The sequence below is a fragment of the Neltuma alba genome, unplaced genomic scaffold (genome assembly GCF_004799145.2).
Source record: "Neltuma alba isolate B1F8T4 unplaced genomic scaffold, ASM479914v2 tig00006832_pilon, whole genome shotgun sequence".
Lineage (NCBI taxonomy): Eukaryota > Viridiplantae > Streptophyta > Magnoliopsida > Fabales > Fabaceae > Neltuma > Neltuma alba.
The window spans coordinates 114751-121635 of record NW_021634590.1 but is presented as its reverse complement, the minus strand read 5'-3'; positions in this window follow the sequence as shown (position 1 = coordinate 121635).

Sequence of the window (6885 nt, the reverse complement as noted above, 5' to 3'; positions counted from 1 at the left end):
TGACTGGTTATCAATTTCTTTATTCTTTTTGTTTAGAACTTGACTATTAATTTCAGATCTATTAACTTTATATAGAAATTAAGTTCACCAAAAATTCGAGGTGGATTTGAGGTTACACTTTCTCTGTTTCTTGAGAAAAGAGTTATGAACTTGATTGAGAAGTTTCTTTCCTTTCTTTCTTTAGAAAAGAAGAAGAAGAACGAATAGAAGAAATGTTATCCAACCACAAAAAGAAAGATTTGTCAAAAACAAAATTTGCGCCTCAAGCTTTGATATGAAAGAGGATTTGGATTCCAGTGAACATTTGTTGGATTCCTAGATTTAGAGACAAGTGATGAGACGCAAGAAAGGAATATATGGATCGAAAACATAGAATGACGTTTACCACATAAAAAAAAGAAGAAGATTTACATAGTATTCTTTAGAGAAAATAACAATAAAATACCACTTGAATTCTAAAAAGACAAATAAGGTACCTGAATAAGCAAAATGACAAATAAGACACTAGGTACCAATCTGGAATTCATATTTTCGGTCAAAAGACCAAAATGCCCTGATGAAATGCGGGAAGACCGACACTGAAAGTGAGAGAAAGGAGAGATGAAGACCGACGCAGTGAAAAAAAGGAGAAAGGAAGACCGACGCTGATGAAATGCGGGAAGAAGGAAAGAAGAATATTGGAAATACTATTATCTTACTCCTTCGCATCACCATTCTGTAGAGATTGTTGATTTGGTGGGTTTTGGTTGTGGGAAAGAGGATTTGTAGTGAGAGAAGGAGTGAACCGAAGCGGAAAGATGAAGCGGAAATCAGAAAACTGGCAAGCAATTACGTAACGTAACTGCTGTCATATGCCTGCTGGTTTTTGGTAAATCCCATTACGTGAATGGTAAATTTCACTATACATGTAGTTAATTATGAATTTTACAAAATACATATTATGATTTACAACTTTTGTAGTGAAAGTGACTACTTTGTTAATGGGTTTTGCAACCTGTTTTCAGGAAATAAACAACTTGTTTGTAAAAACTAATAAAAGTGACAACTTTTGTAGTCACGTTGAATTAACTGGTTACAAAAGCCATTTAAGAAGTGGTCATTTTCACTATAAAAGTTGTAAATATCACTGTGTTTTGTAAAATTCAACGTCAAATTTTATTGATTTTTAGAAACAAGTTGCTCATCCCCTGAAAAGAGGTTGCAAAACTCATTTAAGAAGTGATAATTTTCACTACAAAAGTTGTAAATATTATTGTGTGTTTTGTAAAATTTAGCATGGAATTTTATTGGTTTTTAGAAACAAGTTGCCAATCCCTTAAAAAGAGGTTGCAAAACTCATTTAAGAAGTGGTAATTTTCACTACAAAAGTTGTAAATATCACTCTATGTTTTGTAAAATTCAGCATGGAATTTTATTGGTTTTTAAAAACAAGTTGCCAATCCCTTGAAAAGAGGTTGCAAAACTCATTTAAGAAGTGGTAATTTTCACTACAAAAGTTGTAAATATCACTCTATGTTTTGTAAAATTCAGCATGGAATTTTATTGGTTTTTAAAAACAAGTTGCCAATCCCTTGAAAAGAGGTTGCAAAACTCATTTAAGAAGTGGTAATTTTCACTACGAAAGTTGTAAATCTCACTATGTGTTTTGTCAAATTTAGTAGGAAATTTTATTAGTTTTTAGAAACAAGCTGCCCATCTCCTGAAAACAAGTTACAAAACCCATTGAATAAGTGGTCATTTTTACTACAGAAGTTGTAAATCCCACTATACGTTTTGTCAAATTTAGCGTGAAATTTTATTAGTTTTTACAAACAAGTTGTTTATCTCCTGAAAACAGGTTGCAAAACCCATTAACAAAGTAGTCACTTTCACTACAAAAGTTGTAAATCACAATATGTATTTTGTAAAATTCATAATTAACTACATGTATAGTGAAATTTACCATTCACGTAATGGAATTTACCAAAAACCAACAGGCATATGACAGCAGTTACGTTACGTAATTGCTTGCCAGTTTTCTGATTTCCGCTTCATCTTTCCGCTTCAGTTCACTCCCTCTCTCACTACAAATCCTCTTTCCCACAACCAAAACCCACCAAATCAACAATCTCTACAGAATGGTGATACGAAGGAGTAAGATAATAGCATTTCCAACATTCTTCTTTCCTTCTTCCCGCATTTCATCAGCGTCGGTCTTCCTCTCTCCTTTCTCTCACTGCGTCGGTCTTCCTCTCTCCTTTCTCTCACTTTCAGCGTCGGTCTTCCCGCATTTCATCAGGGCATTTTGGTCTTTTGCTTGAAAATATGAATTCCAGATTGGTACCCAGTGCCCTATTTGTCATTTTGTTTATTCAGGTGCTTTATTTGTCTTTTTGGAATTCAAGTGGTATTTTATTGTCATTTTCCCTATTCTTTATAATATGATTAATAATACTCCCGCCGTGCTTTTTTATAAATAATAATTATCATTCCTTCTTATCTCTAAATATAAGTAATATTTGTAAATTATCTTAAATTTTTGTAACAAATTTTCTATTTTACCCTCATTAATTACTTATTTTAATATTCAATATATTTATTATTTTATTTCCCAAACCATCATCTGTCTCCATCACACTTTTTTTTTTCTTTCATAATTATCTTTATTATAATAATTTTCTTATTCTATTTCTTATACTCTCTTCCCCACAAATAAGGGTATTTAGGAGAAAAAACTTCTAATTTATACCTATTTATTGTTTTTAATTAACTTTTTGATCTACATAGTGAAGTTCTATATTGCTTATAATAAGAGACAGAAGGAGTAATAATTAACTGAGTTCGGAAAAATATAAAATACCAAGAAGAACAGTAAAAAAGGAAAATGGGTTTTCGGTACAATCTAAGATTTAAGAAGAATTTCAAAAAAATTATAATTGATGATTACCATGGTTAATGATATCTCACAGGTCAAAAGTTTTCCAAAAGATGAAAAGATTTTTTTTTTTCCAAGAAAGAGATAATTACAATTTGCTGTCCTGGGAAAATTGATATTGATTGATAGTACCTCTCATCCTTAATATAAAAACTTCTTAATTAATTTGAATAAATTAAAAATAATAATTAAGTTACTTATTTGTAATAAATAAGTGTTATGTTCTTATGAGAAGTATTTTAGAAAAAATACATAAATATGAAAAATAAAGTGAATTATGATCTTATATTGAGGACGGGAGGTAGTATTTGATAATTCTTGCACATTGTGTGGTGTGAGTTTCCCCTTTTTAATATAAAATCTTCAACAGTGGCTTTCAACTATATATATATATATATATATATATATATGTTCATGGGGGAATATTGTTGCAATTTGCCAAATTATGTGGCGGAGAGAAGAAGACTGGGAAAGGGGATGGGGTCATTTTGGCCATACGTCTGCAAAGAAAGAGGAGTTAGAATATGTTGAAGGCAGCACCTGGAAGAGACAAGGAGACATTTGGTATTTTATATATAGTATTATTCTCATATCACGTTCCTTCAACAACGACAATAATAATGTCTTTATGGTAATCATTTATTTCTTTTAAATTTTTGGCATGAAAGTAAGAAATTTTCAACGGACCACGATGATTGAAAAAACAAGAGAGAAGCTGGATGTCAAATATCTGGATGAAAACCAATCATGATTTTAAAAGTAATTTTATAGTATACAAAATAAATATGTAGAGAAATTTATCTTAATTCACAAAAAAAAGTATTTTTAAAAAATACTTTTAAGTTTTAAGCATATCTAAATACCCCTAAAGAAAATCTAAGCCAAGGCCTAATTTGGCCTAATTCTTTCAGAAAACAGAGATTGAAAGTGCATTGAAAGAGACTTCCATTTTATAATACGATTGACTCATGTTACAAATAGACATGTACGCAGCACATTCAATATTGTTCTCCAGGAAAATCTTTCGGAATTAACTGACAATTAATTTCAAGTCCATTAGCTTTAGAGAAAAAAAGATTTCAAATTCCCATATCATATTGATTAATTTAATTGATATTTTAACTTGGGTAAAATAGCATACAGATCCTAATGTTATTTCCTAATCACATCTATTATTCTAATCTTATTTATCGTATACTACCTCCGGTCCTATTTATAAGGCCTCATTTGTACTGAGGCCTTATAAATAGGACCGTGGGTATTATCTAACATCTTGATATTATTTTTCTGAAACTTCCAGTATTTTAAATCATAAATAAAATTAGGATACTAAATGTAACCGAATAATAACATTAGGAAATACTAAATGCATTATCCAAATAATATCATAGTGTTAGATACATCATAAATAATATTAGAGCATTGGATGCTATTAAGAAAGTAACATCAAAATACAGCATATTATTTTTTTTCTTCTTAATTTTATTACCGTCCTAATTCCTAAGACAAGGCTTTCCCCTTCTCAAGAGAAAGGTTTGAATATGATTGAGAGGTTTTCCCCTCTTCTTCTTGAAGAGAAAGAAAGAAAGCTTGGAATACATGTTATCCAACCCCAAAACCAAAAGGGAAGTATTCTTAGTACTAAAAATTTGCCCCACAGGCTTTTGTTTGAAAACAGATTTGGATTCCACTGAACATTTGTAGGATTCCTAATTCATAAGAGAAGCAAGAAAGGACTTTTTTTTAATAATTAATTCGTTGTATGCAATAATAGAATGATGAAAAAAGATTAAAAGAAAAAAAAAAAGGTAAAACGGGTTTTCTATACAAACTAGCTCTTTTGAATTTTTTTCCCAATTTATGAATATATGAATTTAAGAGGGATAATTAAAGACATATTATAATTGAAGATTACAAGTAAAGATATCTATAATGAAAAATCTTATATTTCAAACTTTTTCTAAAAGATGAAAAAAAGTTTACCAAAAAATTTGCAAAGAATAAGTGCCATTTTTTTTGTTTACATTTTTAACCGTATTCCACAGTAAATATCGATTCTTAATTACATGTCATTCAGGGTAATTTTTCCAATTTTTAATATAGATATTTTTATTTGATAATAGAGGAATATCCTTTCAAGTTTCAATTTGGCAACTTGCCAAGTTGTGTGGTAGGGACAAACGACTGGAAAAGCAGTCAAAGTTTATTTCGGCGTTGAGTGCATATAAAAGGATTTGTTCAGATTTCAGAGAATCCATTGAAGTTTGAACGCAGCAGTTGGAAGAGCCAGTGAGACATTTGGTGTCGCCCCATATCACATTCTTTTAATAATTTATTACGTGTTGTGATGTTTATTCCTTTTTTTTTTTTTTTTAAATCTTGGCATGAGAATAAAAAATTTGCAACGGATAGGGAATTAGAGTTTAACAAAAATTAGTGTAGTTATCGATATCGCCGATTGTGAATCAAGTCAGAGGAACTGGATGTAGAATAAATAGAGTCTGAAGTTTCAAACTTATTATAAAACAAATTATATGTGGAGAATTTTTACCAATAGAATTGGATCCGTAATACTACTTCTGATCATAATTATAAGATTTTATTTGTAATCTACAAATGAGGTCTTATAATGAGAATCAGAAGCAATATAAGAATTAGTTGAGTAATTTGAAAAGATTAAAAAATTAATTTAATTAGTTGTTTGTAGTAAATAGATTCTGTCCTTATTGATCAGGTGTATTTAAATTACAAATTGACATTATCTCTTTAACATATGTATCACTATAGAGATTATTTTATGACAGAATAAATAAATATTAGAGACAAAGTAAATTGAAACCTTATATTTAGAATTAAATTAAAACTCAAAGGAACTTTTATATGAAAATCCGAAGGTAGCAATAGTATAGTATTATGGATAATTTTCAAAACAAGAATTAATAATTTTAACATATCAAGATCAAATGGATCAACAAACACTACCATGATATTCGATAAATTTAGTGGTTTTATTTAAGAAAATTGTAAACTTTTTATAAACAAATTAATAATTTGATCTTACGAATACTGATTTTATTTAAATTCGTTCTTAGCAAACCATTTTCAGTCATGAAATTATTATTCTTTCCTCAGTGTAGTTTATGCCTTTCTTCTGTTTTTTATAGGAAACAAATTGAGTCGTTTGAATTTAATATAAATAAAGTTTCAAAATAAGTTGTCCAAATTTAGTCTAAACTCCAAACATCTTTCTTCAATTAAAGATATTTCTCACCCTGTCGTTGTTGGCGGGAAGTACGATCGAGTGAGGGGACCACGTTAATAATAATAAATAACGCTCCCCCACTCTCCCCCAACTAAGCATAGGGTAAATGGCTAAACGCATAAACATCGCCCTTTTTAATTAAATTAAAATATTATTATACTTTTTTGGCCAAAAAAATTCGTTACATTTGAATCCCTTGGGTTGGTTGGAAATTACAATAAGAAATCACTTGGATTGGGTAGTGTTCCAAGAAGAATAAATTATATTTTCGCCCCAAACGATGCTCCTCCAGAGTCAAAACTTCTTTAGAAATTGGAGAAATTTAACAACCATTGAATTCATTTGCTTCCCCGTGCACCGTTTGGTATCAGGAAAATAAAGGCATGGAAATAGAGGGAAGTGAAGGGGAGAAGTTTTTTTTAATAAACCCTATTTAAAAAGTTAAAAAAATGAGATTTTAAAATTTTAATTAAAAAATAATATAAAAAGTAATATAAATTAATTACAAACTTTTAACCCCACTTCTTTAACTTTTTTAATTGAACTCGTTAAAAAATTTTCTTTCTTTGTTTTGTTTTTGGTTTTCCTCAGACCAATCGGACCCTAAAGATCAAATTAAAGAGCCATCTTTTAAAAATTAAATTTCTATTTTTGAAGCATAAAATTGAAAGAATATGAATTATTTACAAAAAAAATTGGATCATTAAAC